Raw genomic sequence first — 23,051 nt, 5'->3', positions numbered from 1 at the left:
AATAAAGTGGGGATTTATTAAAGGTCTAAATAGATAAACCCTGGGCAGGGCAGAGGCTGGCAGAGGCAATGTTGGAGTTCTGGGTGCTGGGAATTGGAGATTTCTGTGCTGCTGGCACTGACCCCCAGAGGACCCTGCACTGCCCTGAGGCCTGGAGAAGCTTCCAGAATGGAATGATGGAACTGGGACTGTGGGTGTGCAGTTTGAACAGAAGTGTGTGATATCACAAGGGGGAAAACATGAAGTTTCGGGTTTTAGAATATAATAATATATATAAAGCTAAGATGGAGATTTTTAGGGCAGTAGCTTCTTCTTCTTCTTAACCTTCTTCATGGCTTTGGGTGCTGACAGACTCTGACTCCCAGGAGAGCACTGCATTTAACCTGAGGCCGTGGAGGAGCTTCCAAAATTACATGATAGCACTGGGATTACAAGTGTGTAGTTGATTAGAAGTGTGTAATACCACAGGGTGGGAAACTTGGAGTTTGTGGTTTTAGAATATAGTAATAGATATAAAGCTAAGACGGAGGTTTTTGGGCAGTAGCTGGTTCTTCTTCTTCACCACCTTCTTCACCTTCTTCTTCTTCACCTTCTTCTTCTTCTTCTTCACCTTCTTCTTCTTCTTCACCTTCTTCTTCTTCACCTTCTTCTTCTTCTTCACCTTCTTCTTCTTCACCTTCTTCTTCTTCACCTTCTTCACCTTCTTTTTCTTCACCTTCTTCTTCACCTTCTTCTTCTTCACCTTCTTCTTCACCTTCTTCACCTTCTTCTTCTTCTTCTTCTTCTTCTTCTTCTTCTTCTTCTTTTTCTTCTTCTTCTTCTTCTTCTTCTTCTTCACCTCCTCCTCCTCCTTCTTCTTCTTCTTCTTCTTCACCTTCTCCTTCTTCACCTTCTCCTTCACCTCCTTCACAGTTTAGGGTGGTATTTTGTAATTAGGATTCCCAAGATTCATGAATTACAAGGTCACAAGTTTTTTGGGCAGATATAAGTTTGGTCTATTTGCATATCAGGGGTCCATTGTCCAATTACATCTCCAGGTGATGAAGTCACATTCCCCCAGTTTGCCCCTCCCAGTTCACTTCTGTTTGTGCTTTTTGGGCCTGAGGCTGTGAGGTGTCCTTGGTTCTCAGGGCAGAGGGATTGTTCTGTGTGCCCAAACTGCACAAACACTGCAGGCAGTTCAGAGCTACACACTAATGCAGTACCAGGAGCTGGGAAAATGTAAAAACTAAAATTTAAGGCATCATCAGGGGAGGACTGCAGCATCCTGGGGTTGTTCCATGGTTCCTGGCTGGCTGCCAGAGCAGATGGGTCCCCATATGGACCCTCACTGGGGCTCAGCCCAGGAGAGGCAGCACTGAAATCAGGAACCTCTCCAGCTTTCATGGGCCTTGCTGTTGTCACAGCAATTACTGGAACAACCATGAAAAATAAACAAATGGATTTAATGAGTGGGTCACTAATCCAGGAACAAATGTTTCCAGCACCTCCTTGCTGGGGTGAGGTGGGCTCTGCGTGTTCTTGTCTCCAGAAATACAAAATGATTTGTTTTGATGCAGCTTTGGGGAGAAAAAAAAAAATGGAATTAAACAAGTTGGTTGTCATTAAAAGCATTGCTGCTGACTGATTTAAGCATGTCTTCATCTCCCAGAAATAATGATGTTCCAATTCATGATTAATAGGAGCAGGTTTGAATTTTAAAAAAAGCAGGGGAAATACATGCTAGGAATGATTTGCCATGGATTTATTCTGTTAATGTAGGGGTTTTCTACAACATAAATATGATATCTGAATTTACATTTCTTTGCTTATTTTCAAGCAGCTCTGTTGCTGTTTTGGATATTCTGTATGAGGTGGATCCTGTATTAGTAGGGATTTTTTTAAAAATAGATATAAACATATAACTTTTAACAGTTTGGGGATTTTTAACATCCTGTGTGATTTTGCAGTAATCTTTCATTTGGGCTCTGGTTGATATTTCTTAGGCTTTGTTCTGGTGTCAGGATTGCAGTGAGAGGTGTGCAATATTTTATAATCCAAGGGAAGCAGCACCAGAGATGTGAAGTTCTGATCTTTCCAGGAGTTTTTGAGGTGGATTTAAATCATTCCAGTGTGTGCATCAGAGGCACTTTTAATGTATTTTGGATGGTGTTCAGGCTGGAAATGAAGGATTTAAGGGGTTGGATGTAACAGGTAACGACTTGAGGACAAATCAGAAGAGATTTGTGAACACAAGGATGTTGCTTGAGGGCTTTCCTTCCCCAGGAACTCCGTGTGGAATGGGAAAACTCAGATGTGTGAATTTGCTTTGTTACCTGCTATTTTATTTAAAAGCTCTCCTGCTCAGATCCAGCCAAAACAGTTTCAGTCATGGACTGAAAATTCAGCATTTTTAGCTCATCAGGACATTTTTTACAGCTCAGTGTCCTCAAAGTCGTGGCCATCTCTATTTAATTTTCTGTCTGTTGGGGAAAGAATAGAAAATAATAGAAAATAGAAATTAAAATTAACTTTTTTTGGTTCTCTTTCCACCCAAATACGCACTGGAACTGGATGAGCTCTAAGGTCCCTTCCAACCCTGACCATTCTGGGATTCCCTGAATTATTCATTTATCCTTTTTTTTTTTTAATGTCCCCCTTTCCTAGGGATTCACTGAGCACAGAGAAGAAAATTTTAATGTCCCATCCAGCTTTGACATGCTGGGGACAGGAGCAAATTGTTCAATTTCCCGGGAAGAATTCAGAAATTAATTCACATCCCTGGAGGGGAGGTGATGCAAATGAGCCCCAGAATTCCCATAGGAAGGTGCTGGCTGGGCTGATTCCTAAAATTCCCAAAATTCCCATAGGAAGGTGCTGGCTGGGCTGATTCCTAAAATTCCCTGAGGAAGATTTCCAAAATTCCCTGAGGAAGCTGCTGGCTGAGGTATATTCCAAAATTCCTTAAGGAAGGTGCTGGCTGGTCTGATTCCCAAAATTCCCTAAATTCCCTGAGGAAGGTGCTGGATGAGGTAATTCCCAAAATTCCCTGAGGGAGATTCCCAAAATTCCCATAGGAAGCTGCTGGCTGAGGTAATTCCCAAAATTCCCTGAGGAAGGTGCTGGGTGAGCTGATTCCTAAAATTCTCTGAGGAAGGTGTTGACTGGAATGATTTCCAAAATTCCCTGAGGGAGATTCCCAAAATTTCCCTGAGGAAGGTGCTGGCTGGGGTGATCCCTAAAATTCCAAAAATTCTGGGAGGAAAGTGCTGGTAGGGCTGATTCCCAAAATTCCCTGAGGAAGCTGCTGGCTGGGATGATTCCAAAATTCCTAAAATTCCCTGAGGGAAATTCCCAAAATTCCCTGAGGGAGATTCCCAAAATTCCCTGAGGAAGGAACTGGCTGGGCTGATTCCCAGAACTCCCTAAATTCCCATAGCAAGATGCTGGCTCAGGTGATTCCCAAAATTCCTTAAGGAAGGTGCTGGATTGGGTGATTCCCAAAATTCCCTCAGGAAAGTGCTGGGTGAGATAATTCCCAAAATTCCCTGAGGAAAGTGCTGGCTGGGGTGATTCCTAAAATTCCCATAGGAAGGTGTTGACTGGAATGATTTCCAAAATTCCCTGAGGGAGATTCCCAAAATTTCCCTGAGGAAGGTGCTGGCTGGGGTGATCCCTAAAATTCCAAAAATTCCGGGAGGAAGGTGCTGGTAGGGCTGATTCCCAAAATTCCCTGAGGAAGCGGCTGGCTGGGATGATTTCAAAATTCCTAAAATTCCCTGAGGGAGATTCCCAAAATTCCCATAGGAAGTTGCTGGCTGAGGTGATTCCCAAAATTCCCTGAGGAAGGTGCTGGGTGAGCTGATTCCTAAAATTCTCTGAGGAAGGTGTTGACTGGGATGATTTCCAAAATTCCCTGAGGGAGATTCCCAAAATTCCCTGAGGGAGATTCCCAAAATTCCCATAGGAAGCTGCTGGCTGAGGTGATTCCCAAAATTCCCTGAGGGAGATTCCCAAAATCTCCTGAGGAAGGTGCTTATTGGGGTAATTCCCAAAATTCCCTAAGGAAGGTGCTGGTAGGGCTGATTCCCAAAATTCCCTGAGGAAGCTGCTGGCTGGGATGATTCCAAAATTCCTAAAATTCCCTGAGGGAAATTCCCAAAATTCCCTGAGGGAGATTCCCAAAATTCCCTGAGGAAGCTGCTGGCTGGGATGATTCCAAAATTCCTAAAATTCCCTGAGGGAGATTCCCAAAATTCCCTGAGGAAGGAACTGGCTGGGCTGATTCCCAGAACTCCCTAAATTCCCATAGCAAGATGCTGGCTCAGGTGATTCCCAAAATTCCTTAAGGAAGGTGCTGGATTGGGTGATTCCCAAAATTCCCTCAGGAAAGTGCTGGGTGAGATAATTCCCAAAATTCCCTAAGGAAGGTGCTGGCTGGGGTGATTCCTAAAATTCCAAAAATTCCGGGAGGAAGGTGCTGGTAGGGCTGATTCCCAAAATTCCCTGAGGAAGCTGCTGGCTGGGATGATTCCAAAATTCCTAAAATTCCCTGAGGGAGATTCCCAAAATTCCCTGAGGGAGATTCCCAAAATTTCCCGAGGAAGTTGCTGGCTGAGGTAATTCCCAAAATTCCCTGAGGAAGGAGCTGGCTGGGCTGATTCCCAAAATTCCCTGAGAAAGGTGCTTATTGGGGTGATTCCCAAAATTCCTAAAATTTGGGAATTTGGAAAAAGTGTGGTTCCTAAAATTCCCTGATGAAGTTGCTGGCTGGGATGATTCCAAAATTCCTAAAATTCCCTGAGGGAGATTCCCAAAATTTCCTGAGGAAGCCGCTGGCTAATTCCCAAAATTCCCTGAGAAAGGTGCTGGCTGAGTTAATTCCCAAAATTCCCAAAATTCCAGCAGCACAGGCTGAAGCCATCAAAGCCGCTCATCCCCCTGCACTCCCGCCGTGCCCCCAGCCCAGCTCCCAATGGATCGGCGTGGCTTTAATGACCGGCCTTGTTTTCTCCAGGAAAATCTCTTCCCAGGGAGCTGACAGATCACCTCTGCCGCGCTTCCCGCCTGTCCCGGCTCTCTCATTCCTCTCCCTAACGAGTTTTGTGGCGCGCAGATAAAATATTCATGTTCCAATAGGTTCTAAACTAATTATCTGCAGCAGGCTCTTGCCTGAGCAGTCGTTTGCTGTTAGCTTGGCTGCAGTTAATGGCTTGGATTTCAGTACAAATAGTCCCTCCTGGCTGTTTCCTGTCACTGATTCTTATCCTAAATGGAATTTCCATACGTGTCTGCAGCTCATTCTCGTGACATCCAAAGGAGCTTTCTCCTCCTGCACCCAGGAAGAGAAGGAGGAGGTGTTGGAGATAATATAATATAATTAATATAATATAATATAATATAATATAATATAATTAATATAATATAATATAATATAATATAATATAATATAATATAATATAATATAATATAATATAATTTATTATATTATTATTATTATATTATATTATTATATGGATTATGCAGTTGCTGCAGCTGCGTTTTTCCTTGAATGCAAATGGCTTTGGTCTGATCTTTTCACACTCAGGGCTTTCCTACACCTGGTGCATTTTTATCAGCGCTGAAATATCAGTTGTTCTACAGGCAGGGACCATCCTGGTCAGGTATTGGAGTTAAACAGCAGAAAAAAAGGGAAGAAATTGATATATCACAGGAAAACACACAGGTGAAACAACCTCAAAATTTGAGCATCCTGGCTGTTTCCTGTCACTGATTCTTACCCTAAATGGAATTTCCATACGTGTCTGCAGCTCATTCTCGTGACATCCAAAGGAGCTTTCTCCTCCTGCGCCCAGGAAGAGAAGGAGGAGGTGTTGGAGATAATATTTTATGGATTATGGAGTTGCTGCAGCTGCGTTTTTCCTTGGATGCAAATGGCTTTGGTCTGATCTTTTCACACTCAGGGCTTTCCTACACCTGGTGCATTTTTATCAGCTCTGAAATATCAGTTGTTCTACAGGCAGGGACCATTCTGGTCAGGTATTGAAGTTAAACAGCATTAAAAAGGGAAGAAATTGATATATCACAGGAAAACACACAGGTGAAACAACCTCAAAATCTGAGCATCCTGGCTGTTTCCTGTCACTGATTCTTATCCTAAATGGAATTTCCATACGTGTCTGCAGCTCATTCTCGTGACATCCAAAGGAGCTTTCTCCTCCTGCGTCCAGGAAGAGAAGGAGGAGGTGTTGGAGATAATACAATATAATATAATATAATATAATATAATATAATATAATATAATATAATATAATATAATATAATATAATATAATATAATATAATATAATATAATATAATATAATATAATATAATATAATATAATATAATATAATATAATATCATTTATTATATTATTTTATGGATTATGCAGTTGCTGCAGCTGGTTTTTCCTTGGATGCAAATGGCTTTGGTCTGATCTCTTCACACTGTGCAGTTGCAGTCAGGGCTTTTCTTCACCTGGTGCATTTTTATCAGCTCTGAAATATCAGTTGTTCTACAGGCAGGGACCATTCTGGTCAGGTATTGAAGTTAAACAGCATTAAAAAGGGAAGAAATTGATATATCACAGGAAAACACACAGGTGAAACAACCTCAAAATTTGAGCATCATCAGAAAATCCTCATGATGTTGATTTGGAGTTGAAGTGTCCTTAAGAAGGACTGTGGTAAAAGCTGAATAAAATGGTTCCAAAAGGGCTAAAAACATGGTGGATTTTCATTGTTCTGCCTGTGGTAATCAAGGGTTTTTCTCCATCCTTTTCTCAGGAGACAAGCCTTTAAAAAAGTATTTAAAATATTGACAGTTCTTAATCTTTTAATGTTGCCATATGTCCACTCAGAGTAAAAATGTAAATACTTCCATACTCTGAATGTATGGCAGTGATTTTGACTAATCACATGTCCATATGCCTAATTGTTGCAGGGATCAAGGCCTGCAACATGGAAATAAATTAGAAATCTTCATTTTTCCTTCTTTTTTTTAAAGAAAAACTTCATATTTATAGCAACTAATTTAAACAGCTTGCAGAAAAAAAAAAATCTGCTGAAGTTTCTGCTAATTTTTTCCCACATTAGTCCTAATGGGATGTTGTATATGCCATGTCTGAAAAATGCATTTAGACATAAAATTTAGTAGAGATTTGTGTTACAGAAGTGGAGAGAGATTCTTGCTGTGGGTGTTTATTTGATACCTGAAGAGATTATTCTGTTTTTCACAGTGGCAAAATTAAAATATAGGTGTTCATTTGCAGGTGTGCATGCTTAAACAGACACTCATAATTAAAAATAATGTTTTGTCTCTTATTTCTCTTCTACAGTAGCTGTTGCTACTGGGTTTGTATTTTTCTTTACTGTGGGTTTGTATTTTGAAAAACTGCATGTGATTATTATGAATGTGCTTGCTGTAAATTTGCCTCTCTTGCATGGCTTTATCAGTGAAAAAAGGGCAAATTTGGGTTTTTCCTGGTTTTACTCCTGGATTTGTGGCCTTCTTGGAGACCACCACCCCACAGTGGCACAAAAGTCAAATAGCATTGAACTCTCATAACAACAGCTTTATAACCCATTCCACCTCTATTTTTAAATTAAATTGTAAAATAATTTGTAAAATAAACAGATATTAAATCATTTAATTCTCTCATCATGCAATGACTCCCTTAGAGGAAATGGCAGTCCCTAAAAGTTGTCACTTGCGCTAATTGAGACCTTGTGCAGTCCAGGGGATGTTTTCCAGCTCCTCATGGACCTCACATGGGTGCACCCTTGGAGAGCAGAGGGATTCACCCAAAATCTGCTGGAAAAGAAATTTCTCCAAAATCCCTGTGTCAGGACCCAGCACATCCCTTCTGGGTGTCCTGGATGGCCAAACCCTGCCAGGGGCTCAGAGACCCTGGCACAGAGCCCACGATGCCCCTGTGGGTTTGATTATGACCCCTGGAGCAAATTACCAACCTGAGATGAAGATCTGCAAGCCATGACAAATTAAGTAGAATTATAGTGAATTTATCATGGGGTGAAAAAGGAGATTTTGGGGTTTTTAGAATGGGGGTTCAGGAGGCAAAATGGAGGAATCTGGGTGTGTCCAGCCTTTCTCCTTCTTCTTCTTCTTGGCCTCCATCTTCTGGGTGATGGTGGCACTTTTGGATTGGTTTAGGGTAGAAGCTCAGTGTCTAACATAGGTGATAGGTATTGGGAAGTTATGGTAAACATTGTAAATGTAATTTGTAGTATAAAGACATAACACTGCCCTGAGGACAGGCAGAGTGCCTGGACTGTCTTGCTGAACAGACATCAGCTGGACAGGAGAAAGAATTTTATAGATAAGAAACAATAAACAACCTTGAGACCAAGAAATGAAGAGCTCTGACTCTTCCTTCAACTGCCAGGCTGGGAAAAGAGACTTTCTGACACATCTCAGAGTCACTCTGAGCAGCAGAAATCCTGACATCCCTGGTGTTGCAGAAATGAGCAGAACTTCTCCCCAGCCTGCACAGGTCACTCCACCTCATCCCAGATCCGTTTGTTTTCCCTTTACTCTGGGTTATTTATTGTGGCATTTCTCCACAAACCCAAGTTTGTGAGCATCTTTATGTCTGTGCATCTGCAAAGCCCCTCTGAGGTCTCTCATTTGTGGGATTCCATCTTTAGGTCAACAGAACTTTGCAGATGACACCAGGCTGGGTGGGAGTGTGGATCTGCTGGAGAGTGCAGAGGGATCTGGACAGGCTGGGAGCAGCTGGATGAGGTTCACCAGGGCAAGTGTTGTGTGCTTGGGTCCCACCAACCCCATGGAGCTCCACAGGCTGGGCCAGAGGGGCTGGAAATGTCCCTGGGGGTGCTGGTGACAGTGGCTGGACATGCCCAGGTGTGCCCAGGTGGGCAGGAGGCCGCTGGCACCTGGATTTCAGCAGGAATGGAGCGGCCAGCAGGGTTAGGGAAGGGACTGTCCCCTGAGCTGGCACTGCTGAGGGACCCCCTGGAACCTTGGGGTCAGCTCTGGGATCCTCAGGGCAGAAAGGGCCTGGAGGGGCTGGAGAGGGTCCAGGAATGGAGCTGGGAAGGGCCTGGAGAGGCTGAGGGAGCTGGGAAGGGTCTGGAGAACCAGGAGGGGCTGAGGGAGCTGGGAAGGGCCTGGAGAACCAGGAGGGGCTGAGGGAGCTGGGAAGGGCCTGGAGAACCAGGAGGGGCTGAGGGAGCTGGGCAGGGTCTGGAGAACCAGGAGGGGCTGAGGGAGCTGGGAAGGGCCTGGAGAACCAGGAGAAGCTGAGGGAGCTGGGAAGGGCCTGGAGAACCAGATAAAGCTGAGGGAGCTGGGAAGGGTCTGGAGAACCAGGAGGGGCTGAGGGAGCTGGGCAGGGTCTGGAGAACCAGGAGGGGCTGAGGGAGCTGGGAAGGGCCTGGAGGGGCTGAGGGAGCTGGGAAGGGTCCGGAGAACCAGGAGGGGCTGAGGGAGCTGGGCAGGGGCTGAGCCTGGAGCAAAGGAGGCTCAGGGGCCCTGGTGGCTCTGCACAAGTCCCTGCCAGGAGGGGACAGTCCAGGGAACAGGGACAGGAGCAGAGGGAACGGCCTCAGGCTGGACCAGGGCAGCCTCAGAGGGATTTTGGGATGAATTTCCTCCTGGAAAGGGTGGATAGGAATTGTCAGGGGCTGCCCAGGGAGGCTTGGAGTGCCCATCCCTGGAGGTGTCCAAGGAACACCTGGATGTGGCACCTGGGGACAAGGTGAGGATCAGTCCCAGCTTGGACTCGATGTTCTCACAGATATTTTCCAACTATCACTGTTTCATATTGATGCTAAATTTTGCACATGCTCAGTATTTTATGGAATTAAGGAGTCTTTAAACAAAGCCAATTCTCCCAGCAGTGCAGATTGGTACAGTGGGATTTGTTCCTTTCCCTCCTTGACTCTGTTATCCCAATAATCCTCATCTCTGCAGAGTGTGAATCTCCAGGAAGGCTGGAAGTGCTGAGACTTGAATCTCTCGTGCAGGGAAGCAGAGAAATGATCCTTTAGTGTGGGGCTTGAGGGAATACAAGTTTTTTTCCTGTGTTATTTGTATTCTTGGATGCAATTGTTTTATAAATCCATCATTTACTGGTGCTCTTCCTGAACTGCTCGTCCCTCTCCAGGTGGTGTTGAAGAAATAATTTTCTGCTACATGAAAGATGTCTGATAGGAGGTAGAAATTGATATCTTGATCCTGGCTGTGCTTCCAAGTATTTATCAGTGATAATTTCTTCAATATCCTCTTGATTTGGGGAAAAAATAACCCTGTCTCTTCAGAAGTGAGGAGAATGAATGTTATCGTACCAGGAGATGAATGTAGATTTAAAATTGACTCGATAGCAGCTGTATTGTGGTTTTAGCTTGATTTTCTAGGAAATGAGTCCCATCCTAAAGGAAATGAGTCCTTTAGGTTTGTTCTGTCCATCCCTCCCCACTAATGGGATCGATATCAGCCAGGTTTGAAAGGAGCAGGAGGTGCAAAGACGTGGAATTCTGGGGGAAGAAAATTGTGAACGTGAGCAGCTGTGAGAGGAGTAAAAACAGGGAAAAACAAGGAAAAAAACAAGGAAAATTTGGCCACTGGCCAGGGATGAGAGACAGAGCTTCAAACCAGCCCTGTTTGGTGTCTCATGGGCAAATGACATAGGATTATATGGATATATGGAATAAATGGATATGAATATTTGCATTACATGGATATTTATGGATATGGGTGTATGGATTTATGGATATTGTAGTGTGGAAGCTGAAGGGACAAAGGCAGCACATCTGTTTCTCCAAGTGTCGATCCTTCAAAGGTTTTTTTGGGAACTGGAAGTGCAAATAGGATTTAGTTATTCCCAGGCATCTTTATTATAAACTTTGGGCTTGATTTTTGCTTGATTATTGACTTTTGGGCTTGATTTTTTGTTCAACATCCTCCACTCTGCTCAAACTGGAAACAAGGGGTACAAGAGTTCATTCTGTCTGGAAACAACGGAATTTTATTTTTCTCAGCTTGGAATTGAGTCCCTCATGGACACTTCTTCCCCCCAAATCCGTGATTCTTCATTAAATGTAGTTACATATCAAAATTAACTCCTGCTTCTTGATAACTTTGCCTCAGTAATCTTCATTTTGAGAGATTTAAGGAGGCTGCAGAACTTCCTGGTGTTCTCCCACAGACAGGAGCATCCTGGGGACTCTGGAATGGGCACCAGTGGAATATTTGGTGGAGAGCAGTGAGATTTTCCTGTTGCTTTGAGCAGAATTTAAGGTGGAGGGTGAGCAGGACAAGGCTGTGAATGAGCAGGGGGTGCTGAGGTTAATTAGTTCTGATGAGAGGCACTGAGCACATTTGTGTCCTGCTGGCTGTGTAAATGTAATTAGGGACGTGTTTAATGTGGTTTAGGTATCAAGGGACACAGGTTTAATGTGATTTAGGTATCAAGGGACACATATTTAATGTGGTTTAGGTTTGACCTGTGTCTTCCTAGGAGTTCCTTCACCTCTGGTTGGGTTTAGCTCAGTCACATCCACACATTTATTGGATATTTCCAGGAATGGTCACTCCACCACCACCCTGGACAGGCTGTTCTGATGCTTTATAATCCTCTCCATGAAAAAAATTCCCAAATATCCAACCTAAACATCCCCTGGCCCAGCTTGAGGTTGTTTCCCCTCCTCCTGTCGCTTGAGAGAGGAGCAGGACCCCAACCTGGTTCCACTCTCCTTTAACACTTCATAGGAATATTTATTTATTATTTATTTAATATTTATTTAATATTTGTTTGGCTTGTTTTGTGAAGGAAAACATTGGCCACACTTGAGCATTTCTTTAAAGAAATTAAGAGGGAGCAAAAGAGAATTAACCCCAGGTCTTGAGCTGAATTGAAATAATCCTGAGTAAATCAGGAAAAATCTTGGAAAACAAGATTTGCACCGCATAGTTCTGATATGGCACAAAGTGCTAAAGGCCTCCAGGAAGAAAATAAAATTAATTAATTGTTACAACTCTTAATTCCTTGACTCCTCCCTCTCTTTATTTTTTCCTTTTTATTTTCTTATTTTGCTCCACGGCTTACAAAATTCTTTATTAAATTTGATAATAGAAAGAATGATTAGTCAGGTGTGTGGTTCTGCTGGGAGAGAGGATGGTTGAAGATGATGAGAAAGAAAAAAAATTTCTTGAATTTCTCTTGAACTTCCCAAAACTCTGACCTGACACTGTGCAAGAGGAGCCAGAGAAGCTCCAGCACGGAAGGGTTAAACGTGAAGTTCCAGCGTTTTGGTGGCATAAATAGGAATAAAAAGGGCTGTAAACTTCATTTTGAGAGCCCTTTAAGGAAAAGTAAGCTTTGTTCACCCAAGTTTTTAAGAAAGGAGATCAATTTGGTGCCATTGTGACTGAGCATTCTCCAGGAACATCTGTAAACTGTTGAGTTTAATTGCCCTGCAGCTGCCTCTGGCTGGAGTTTGGGGAGGAATTTTGTTTCCTTTCACTCTGTCTCCCATTTCCTGCTCCCTGTGCTCTCCTGGTGTCATTTCTTTATTTTTGGGGGATTTTTTTCATGTTAAAAAAGAAATACTAACACAAACACAGCTCCTTGAAAGAGCCCTGAAGAGAAGAGGCTTGGCTGGAGGAGCATCTCTTGCTGCAGGAGCATCAATGGGTTCCAGCTGCTCCCAGCCAGGAGAAGCACTGACAGGTTTTGGGGAACTTGGTTTGCTGGATTTGTTTGCTTTCCATTCTGATTTTTCCCCCAATTTTTAGATTATTTCAGGACTGGTTTTGATGTTTTACAAGTTATCAGGCAGTGCTGGATGGTTCATGGAGCGGAGCTCGGCTGGGAATGGCAAGAACAAGAAGGACAAACCATTTTCAGCTGAATTTTCTTTGGTCCAGCTGAGATGTGAATTCAACAGTGCGGTTTTAGTGTTCTTTGTCCCCCTCAGTATCCCTTAAAATAATATAAAACACGAGTTTGGCTGTTGTTTGTTTACGGAATTCTTGTTGTCGTTGGCAAAGGAGACAGAATTAGGTGACAATAACGGGCTACAAAAGTGCAACTGGAACCTTATATTTACTTTTATTATTGTTATTAATGAGAGCTGGAGAGGGACTTGGAGGCACAGGAATGGCTCCCACTGCCAGAGGGCAGCCATGGGTGGCATCTTGGCAATGAGCAATTCCTGCCTGGGCTGGCATTGCCAGAGCAGCTGGGGCTGCCCCTGATCCCTGCAGTGCCCAAGGCCAGGCTGGAGCAGCCTGGGATGGTGGGCTTGGAATGGGATGGGCTTGAAGGTCCCTTCCCACCCAAACCATTCTGGCATTTGGGACACTCAGAATCCATCCCCAGGGGTTTTTATGGAAGTTGGGGATGGCAAAGGGAAGGGAGACCCTTCCTGGAGTGCTGAGATTGCCAGTGAAGCCCCCAGAGCCCAAAATTCCTTCCTGGAGAGGAGTCGGGGTGGGGATGGATCCAATGCCAGGCTGGGAGAGCTGGGAATGGAGGGAATTCCCTGGAGAGGGAGCCTGGGCTGGGATTTTGGGAAGGGATTCCCAGAGCAGCTGGGGCTGCCCCTGATCCCTGCAATGGCCAAGGTTGGACACTGGGGCTGGAGCATCCTGGGATGGTGGGAGCTGTCCCTGCCATGGCTGGGGTGGAATGAGATGATCTCTCAGGTCCCTTCCCACCCAAACCATTCTGCGAATTGGGACACTCGGAATCCATCCCGAGGGATTTTTATGGAAGTTGGGGAGAGAAAAGAGAGAGAAAAAGGGAGACCCTTCATGGTTTGCTGAGATTTTGGCCCCAGATCCCAAAATCCCTTCCTGGAGAGGAGTCGGGGTGGGGATGGATCCAATGCCAGGCTGGGAGAGCTGGGAATGGAGGGAATTCCCTGGAGAGGGAGCCTGGGCTGGGATTTTGGGAAGGGATTCCCAGAGCAGCTGGGGCTGCCCCTGATCCCTGCAATGGCCAAGGAAGGATTGGAGCAGCCTGGAATAATGGGAGGTGTCCCTGCCCATGAATTTTAACTGGATGAATTTTAAGGTCCATTCCCAACCCATTCCAGTATTCAGTCAATCCTGTGGTTATCATTTTCTCCCCAAAGCAGCAGATCATTTTTCCTAGCTACTAAATAACTAATTATTCAGTTTTACCATTTATTGAATTTAGAACATTAAAACTGGCTCTGCAGATTTAGAATGTGCCCATTTTTTCCCCCCTTCCAAGATAAAGAAGCACTTTATATTGGAAAAGGGCTCAGTAGTTTAACATCTATTATCACTGGTAAATCACAGAACCCAGAATCAGCAAATTTGGGAAAGAGCAGCAATAATTACAAAAATTAATAGTTTATAAGGGGGTAGATGGAAGGAATCACAGAATCACTGGAAAATCTGTGCAGAGAGGGAGCCAAATATGTATTTACATCTAATATCAAATAAAGGCGTGTTAAAATCTCAATAACATTTGATGGAACATCTGGCAAAGTGTGTGGCATTGTTAAAAAATATTTTAAACAGCCAAAATATTTGCTGTTACGAAATGAAAACAAACTTCTGGGATATAATTGCATCCAGAGCAGAATATATTATTTGCTAAAATCCTGTTAACAGCCTTCCCTGCTGGAGATGGGTATTTCCAATTAGGGTTACAGCATTTGGAGTGCTGCCTGATTCACTGAATTGTGGTGTTTGTGAGGTCCCCAGGATGAGGGAAGGGATGAAAACTTGACTCCATGTTCTCAGAAGGCTGATTTATTATTTTATGGTATTATTTTAAAGACTGCTATTCTAAAACTATACTAAAGAAAGAGAAAGGAGACATCAGAAGGCTTCACAAGAATGAATAATAAAAACTCATGATTGACTTAGAGATCTGACACAGCTGATGGTGAGTGATCATTAATTAAAAACAATTCACATGGAACCAATCAAACATTCACCTGTGGGTAAACAATGTCCAGACCACATTCCAAAGCAGCAAACACAGGAGCAGCAATCAGATAATTATTGTTTTCATTTTTCTCTACGACTATGATGTATATTAAAGAATGCTACACTAAACTATACTAAAGAACACAGAAATTATACTTAAAGAAGGCTAAAAGATAATAATGGAAACTTGTGACTCTCTCCAGAGTCTAGACACAGCCTGACTGTGATTGGCCAATAAGTAAAAACAATTCACATGAAACCAATGAAACAATCACTCATTGGATAAACAATCTCCAACCACACTCCAAAGCAGAAATTATGAATGATGAATCTGACTCCATGTTCTCAGAAGGCTAATTTATTATTATATTATATTATATTATATTATATTATATTATATTATATTATATTATATTATATTATATTATATTATATTATATTATATTATATAATACTAAACTAAACTATACTAAAGAATACAGAAAGGATACAGACAGAAGGTTAAAAGATAATAATGAAAACTCGTGACTGCTTCCAACTTGTGACTCGTCCCAACACAGCTTGGCCCTGATTGCTCATTAAGTCAAAACAATTCACATGAAACCAATGAAACAATCACCTGTTGGATAAACAATCTCCAACCACATTCCAAAGCAGCAAAACACAGGAGAAGCAAATGAGATAATATTGTTTTCCTTTTTCTCTGAGGCTTCTCAGCTTCCCAGGAGAAAATCCTGGGCAAAGAGGATTTTTCAGAAAATATCATGGTAACACTGAATCGAGCTCCTGCCTGCTCCTGAGGCAGGGAAATCCTTCAGTCCTGATTGTAAACTTGTCAAACCCTATGGGGACAGCAGTGACTGGGATGTGTGACCTCCCAATTCCATGGGCAGGGTAAATCCTGGTGTTGCTCTCTTGTATTTGTGGGGTTCCCAGAGGAAGGCAGGAATTACGAATCTGACTCCATGTTCTCAGAAGGCTAATTTATTATGTTATCATCTATATTATATTAAGAATGCTATACTCAACTATACTAACAAATACAGAAAGGATACTTACACAATGCTAAAAAGATAATAATGAAAACTCGTGACTCCTTCCAGAGTCCTGATACAGCCTGACTCTGATTGGTCATTAATTAAAACAATTAACAAGAAACCAATGAAACAATCACCTGTTGGATAAACAATCTCCAACCACATTCCAAAGCAGCAAAACACAGGAGAAGCAAATGAGATAATATTGTTTTCCTTTTTCTCTGAGGCTTCTCAGCTTCCCAGGAGAAAATCCTGGGCAAAGGGATTTTTCAGAAAATATGACTGCCACATCGCTCCTGTTGGGAAAAGTTGTTAACAACGCATTTTCCTTGCAGCTTGTTCCTGTGCCAGGAAGGATTAAGCTGTTTGTGAGGAGCAGCTGGGGTTTTTTCTTCAGGAGCTGTGGGATATGAGGCGGGCTGGATGGATGGAGCTCCATGGGGGGAAGCTGGCGTGGCTTCAGTGGAGGGAGGAGCGGGATTAGGGACACTCTGCTCGGTGGCACTGACCCCGCTCTGGTGGCTGTGATTGTGGGAATCCATAAATTCAGAGGGTTTTGGGAAAGCTGCAAAAGGCAGAACTGTGATTAGAGCTCAGCAGCAGCCATGAGATTGGTCAGCAGAAAAATTATGTAAGAAATAAAAAATTAAAGACAAATAGAACAATGGTCTGTGTATTAATGCTTGGCTAGAATAACTCCCTAAGATGCAGAAATGTGAGATATCAGGGAGTTCTAAGTTAATAACAGAGCTCTGTGCATTGTGTTTGAAGGCTCACAAGCAGGAATTGGGTTTGAAATAAGCCAGCATTGTTTAACCAAAGGTACCTGTGCTTCCAGTGGTTGGATGGAGCTGCTGTCAGTGTGCTTTGGCTTTGTGGGATTGGTCACAGAACTGTTAAAGTGAGCTGTGACATTGAGTTCTGTGTCTGCTGCCTGGGCTGTGAGCTGAGGGCACCTTCCCATTGCCACAGCCATGGAATGAGGCTGGTGCTGGAAAATCAAACAGCTCAGGGCACGTTCCCAGCAGCCCTGTCCTGTTTGTGATTTGTGCAGAGACCCCAAAGGAATTCCTGTCTGGAGGCAGCTCAAGGCTTAATTTTGGAATTACTGTTGGGATTATTGCAGGAATGACTGCAGAGCTTCTGAACAAGAGGCCAGGATGGTCCAGCAGATGTTTATACCTTTGAAGGATGGCAGGTGGTTTAGAAATAAAAAAACTTTAAGAAAAAGAGAAAAAGGAGGTGAAATAATTTGAGATTTAATTAATATCTGGCCTTTTTGTGGACCACATGTCTCTTTTAAGGGGAAAATTGAGCAAGGAAAGGTCTGTATGAAATGACTGTGGCAAAACCAGGGAAGGGTGAGACAGGCTGTGGAATAAATCCCAAGTGAACAGAGGAATGATTGCAGAAAAAAGGGTTTGGATTGGAAGAGATCTTAAAGCCCATCTCATTCCATCCCTTGGCATTTCAGAGACACCATCCACTGTCCCAGGCTGCTCCAAACGCCATCCAGCCTGGCCTTGGACATTCCAGAGATCCAGGGACATCCACAGCCTCTCTGGGAATTCCATCCCAGCCCCTTCCCACCCTCACAAGGAAAAATTCCTTCCTGATATCCAATCTCAACATTCCCTCCTTCAGTTCAGGACTGGGGACGAAGTTGAGGGAATAAAAGCAAAGCAGCAGAGTAGCCCGGAGAGGAGAGGCTGTAAATGTTTTTGTGGGTATGGATGTTTTTCTAGCACGCTCCCACCATCAGGAGAAGGTGGAAAGTTTAGGGAGGAAGGTAAAATACCAGTAAGAATGAGGTTGATATTTAGCAAATCATCATAGAAGTGATTTGGCTTAATGTTGTGGAAGGAACAGATGTCAGAGGGAACAAATCCCAAGGGGGGCATAAGAACATGGAGAGATGGAAGGAAACAGCAGAACAGGTGATCAGATGTGGCAGATTTCTGAAATCTGGCTGAACTCCTAAAAGACCACATTGGGAAGTGTGAAAGTGGGGTGGGAACTGAGCCAGCCTCAGAGAAACAGAGACTGGTTTAATCCTTTGGTAATAATTAGATTTTTTTTGGGGTTGGGTTGGAACAGTAGCCAAAGAAAATACTGTGACTTGTAAGTGGTCAAACACCAAGAAAGACAAAAAAAAAAAAAAAGGGAATAACTCAGGTTTTGGTGGTATCTGCTTTTTCTGTATTTTATTTTATCATTTTTTAAAATCCTGGAGTTTTATCAGCTGCATATTATGGGAATGGAGAAGCAAATCTGTTAGGGCAGCGGTGATGTGAGGACTCCACTGCTCCTCAGTGCTGATCATTATCCACGTGCAAAACCAACACGTTAAGCAGGGAAAAAAAATCAGATAAAATGATTTCTAAAGATACAAAGAAGCTTCAACGAGAAGCCTGAATATCTGGAATTCGTTAAAAACTGAAAATTGTGTGTAAATATTTATGAGGAGGAACAGTGCTGGTGAGGGAGCAAAGCCACCTCGGGAGGCTCCCTGTCAATCAGAACATCCAGATAGGTTTGAGAAGATTGAAATCCCTCAAAAGGTGGAGCATTCACAATAAATCTCCCATTTGAAGCGAGTGAGGGCAAGAAAAAGCATCAAAGTTTGAGAAAAGACAGATTTTTTGGGGCTTTTGGTGATTCCTTGTGGGGTAGTGCTGAGTTTTGTGGCATGGCTGGTGAGAGAGGGACACGTGGTGGGAGCAGCTCAGATCTGGGCCTGCTTGGTGGGGGAAAGGAGGAGAAAAACAGGGCTGGAAATTGGTCAGACTGAATTGCTGTGTGGTGCCATGGCTGAGGGAAAAATCAATTTATTTTGTGGCAAGTATAGAGATAAAAGGGAATTGAAGGATGTAAAGGCAAAACTTTCCATAGGGCTTGGAGCAGACACTCAAAAGATCCCTCAAAAATGGGCAGGGACAGCTCCCACCGTCCCAGGCTGCTCCAGCCCCAGTGTCCAACCTTGGCCATTGCAGGGATCAGGGGCAGCCCCAGCTGCTCTGGGAATCCCTTCCCAAAATCCCAGCCCAGGCTCCCTCTCCAGGGAATTCCCTCCATTCCCAGCTCTCCCAGCCTGGCATTGGATCCATCCCCACCCCGACTCCTCTCCAGGAAGGAATTTTGGGCTCTGGGGGCTTCACTGGCAATCTCAGCACTCCAGGAAGGGTCTCCCTTCCCTTTGCCATCCCCAACTCCCATAAAAACCCCTGGGGATGGATTCTGAGTGTCCCAAATGCCAGAATGGTTTGGGTGGGAAGGGCCCTTCAAGCCCATCCCATTCCAAGCCCACCATGCCAGGCTGCTCCAGCCTGGCCTTGGGCACTGCAGGGATCAGGGGCAGCCCCAGCTGCTCTGGCAATGCCAGCCCAGGCAGGAATTGCTCATTGCCAAGGTGCCACCCATGGCTGCCCTCTGGCAGTGGGAGCCATTCCCTGGGTGCTGTCCCTGCAGGCCTTGTCCCCAGTCCCTCTGCAGCTCTCCTGGAGCCCCTGCAGGCCCTGCCCTGTGCTGGCAGCTCTCCCTGGATCCCTCCCTGCTCCAGGGGAACATTCCCAGCTCTCCCTGGAGCCTTCCCTGCTTCAGGGGAACATTCCCAGCTCTCCCTGGAGCCTTCCCTGCTCCAGGGGAACATTCCCAGCCCTGGAGCAGCTCCATGGGTTCCTCTGGATTTGCTCCAGGTCCCCTTGGCTGGGGCAGCCCTGCAGGTGGGGTCTCACCTGAGAGGGGCACAGGGACAGAATTCCCTCTCCTGCTGCCCACGCTGGAGGACACCCCCAAGTCCTCCTCATCGTGGCTGCTCTCAGTAAATTCATCTCAGTGCGGGTTTGCACACCTTGACCCTTCAGAGCCGCATCTCTCTGTGTTGCTGTTGTTTACAGCAGGTTTTACTGGTTTATCTGCAGGACTAAAAATCAAAGTGCACCAAGATTAAACAGAGAGAAAAGCTGTAGTTGAGTTCTTTCCCCTCTTATCTTGAAGTAGCTCAGCCACTTCAGAATCCAGGCAAAGAGATTTTGAGCTGGTGCAGGATAACCCAGAGGCTGCAGAGTTTGGCTCATGAGGAACGTGCTTGGAGCAAATTTCCCAGCCAGGGGAGGTTACAACAATTTTATTTTTGTTTGTTTTCCAAAGAGCAAAGTTTCCCGGGCCTGTTGTTGGCCAAGGTGTGCCTGGTCTGCTGAGGGTGGCAGCAAGTGGAGCTTTAAAAAGAGCAACCAAACAAACCTGGCACTGGCAGGGATGGGGAATGTTGCAAATCCCAGCTGCGCTCCCTCAAAGGGGAGAGGATTCCTTGATGAGCCGCCTTTTGTCCTAAACTTCCCTCTGTTCCAGCCGAATAAAGCAACGATCCTCCCCGTCCTAACGACCACGGCTTTCTGGAAATGTAAAATTACCAGATCTCATTAATGCCGGGCTCTATCATTCATCAAAGCGCTCCTTATGCCTCATGCTGGCTCCTTTTCTGTGCCCCTCTTAATCTTTCTCTCATTATAAGGATGTGCCTGCCCTTTGCACCTATCTGCTTCCAAGGAGCTGGCACCTGCAGGGATCTCATTTGGGAAAGCCTCGTTAACTCTTTGAGACTTGAAACAGCTGAAATGTAGGGAAAACAATCCGGTGGGAGCAGAGGATGCTGTAAATACCCCGGGGACAAAGCCCAGGCAGAGGATGGCACATGAAGGGAAGGGAATTCTTTGTGTCCCTGTGCCTTTATCCTGATAAAAATCTCAGTCTCATGGTCAACAGGTCCCTGCAAATGCAGTTAATGGCTTGATTTTTTTATTATTATTATTTTTTCCTGCTTTTCTCTTACAAGGATTTTCTGCTGCTTTGGAGACTTCTCCCAACCTAATGCACTTTTCACATGTAGCTGGAAAGCTGGGAAAAAAAAAAATAATAACAATTTCAAAATGAGCCCAATTGCCATGAAATTAGACCTGGCTGGGGACAAAAGCGTTTGACACGTACAAGAAACTGCTCCTCCAGATGATCCTCAGAGTTCTGTAGCAGCTTTTTATCTCAAGAACTAAAGCACTTTGCAAACAGTCAGATTACAGAAGTGCTGCACTGATCAGGTATTTTAGCCAAATAAATACTATTTATAAAGGAATTTTCAAAAGAGCTTTCAGAGATACCTGTCACAGTTTCAGCATCCTTATTCAGTGACTCGGAGCTCTTATCTGTCTCAGTAGGGGATGCCAATTTACTGATGTACTTTTCAGCTAAAATCCAGCTTCCATAAGGCAGATTAGCAGTCAGAAAATGCAAGCCTTTTTGGGGGGAAAAAAATAAAAAAGAGTTTGAAAGTTGTTTTAAAGTCGATTCTGTGATAAATGAGCCAATTGAGGAGATGTATCAGATGCCACAAAAAAAAAAAAGAAAAAAAAAAAGAAAAAGTCACTGGAAATTGCTGGATCTGTGTTGTTCTGAGCACCCCACCTATCAAGCCAAGCAGCTGAGTTCCCTTGTTCATCCTTTCCCCTGTGTATCCATCTGAAATCCCATTTCCTTTGTGAGCTCCACGGGATCACAGACATTTTGTCATTATGAGAAGCAGGCTCGTGCTCTGATCAACATCCCCGCTCCCAGATATCGATAGTGCAGCTTTTAATTACTTCATTAAATAAAACACTGTTTCTCCTGTAGTGTTTGCCAGGCTCCTGTCAATATTTGATCCTGACTGAGCTGATGTGGTGTAAGAGTTGTCAAAGAATATTGGCTTGGAGGGATGCAGGAAAGTTCTGCAGGAAGGAGGGTGAGTGGAGGCTGTATTTCCATTAATCATCTCTAAATACAGCGTGACAGCGTTGGAGTCACTCAGTCATTGAGACAACAAATCACTCAAGTAGAGGAACACTTCTATCAAAACTTGGCCTTTCCTTGATCTTCTGCTGAAAAACCAGCCCAGGAGTTCACTGCTTTGACATTTACTGATGTTATTTTGATAATCCCATCTGGATTTTATCGTGGTCACTTTGTGTTTCATGTTTTAATACAGTCCCAGAGTATTTTCTTCTCCTCTCCTGTGTTTCCTCATCTCATCTTTTAATTTCATTAATTATTTTTTTCCTTGTAAGATCAGCTAATACTTCTCCTGGCATCTCCTTAAATATTATCAGGATTCCTGTCCTGACCTGACTGGGAGCAGTCCCCTGTCTCTTTATGGCTCCATGGTCTGTGTGGGCCCAGGACTTGTGGGATTGATGGAAACACTTGAATTTGTCTTCTAAAATTCCAAGTCATGCAGTGTTTACCCCCTGGCAAACATTCTCAGTACCTGAATGCACTGAAATAGGCAGTAGCAAATGACATTCCCTTGCTCCAGTGGCCAAGGAGTGGAGTATCCAATTCTCCGGTGTGTTGGCAGTGATTTCATCTCTGGTTTCATCAGCACCTGCTTGTTGCACATTCACCTATGATCAGAGAATGAGTGGGAAGATCTCCTTAGTTCATCCTCATGGATTTGGATTAGGAACCTCTCTGCACTGCTGTTGTTCTTTCAGTATAAATAATATTATTTTTTTATTCCTTAAATTCAGTAATTCCTGCACAATCCTGTTATCTTTCCTCCCTGGTGTTTCCTTTCTCTCTGGGTACTTTTATTACAATTATTAAGTCATTAAATGTATTATTGAAGAAACTTGGTTCAAATGCCAGGGCAGCTGTGGCTGCTGGAAGTGCCACATCACATCCCTGGAAGTGTCCCAGTTCAGGTTGGATGGGGTTTGGAGCAACCTGGGATGGTGGAAGGCATCCAGGGGAGGAACTAAATGATATTTAAGCTCCCTTCCATCCCAAGTCGTTCTGGTGGATCACATTCCAGAAGGAATTCTGTGGGATCTCAGCACCTCAGGACTGAGGTGCCGAGTCACCGAGACCACCCTTGGGGGGCTCGGGAGTCCTGGAATGTTCCAGAAGTGTCTGGTGGCTGGACTTTGATCCCACACAGGAGACGACACCTGTATGAGGACAGAAGGGTTTCACCGGGGTGAATGGTGAAGGGATTGGTTAATTAGAGAGTGAAACA

The 23,051-nt window shown here is 44.1% G+C and overlaps 1 protein-coding gene across 1 annotated transcript in view; it reads left to right on the top strand.

Annotated features, from left to right (window-relative positions):
* Positions 1 to 23,051, top strand: part of EXOC4 (exocyst complex component 4) — a 438,637-nt gene that overhangs the window by 170,348 nt on the left and 245,238 nt on the right. The gene's annotated exons all lie outside the window — the stretch shown is intronic.

This window comes from Zonotrichia albicollis, chromosome 4, assembly GCF_047830755.1.
Source record: "Zonotrichia albicollis isolate bZonAlb1 chromosome 4, bZonAlb1.hap1, whole genome shotgun sequence".
In the NCBI taxonomy this organism is placed as follows: Eukaryota; Metazoa; Chordata; class Aves; order Passeriformes; family Passerellidae; genus Zonotrichia; species Zonotrichia albicollis.
Note: the sequence above shows the minus strand (reverse complement) of the source record. Positions and strands in the feature narration are given on the sequence as shown.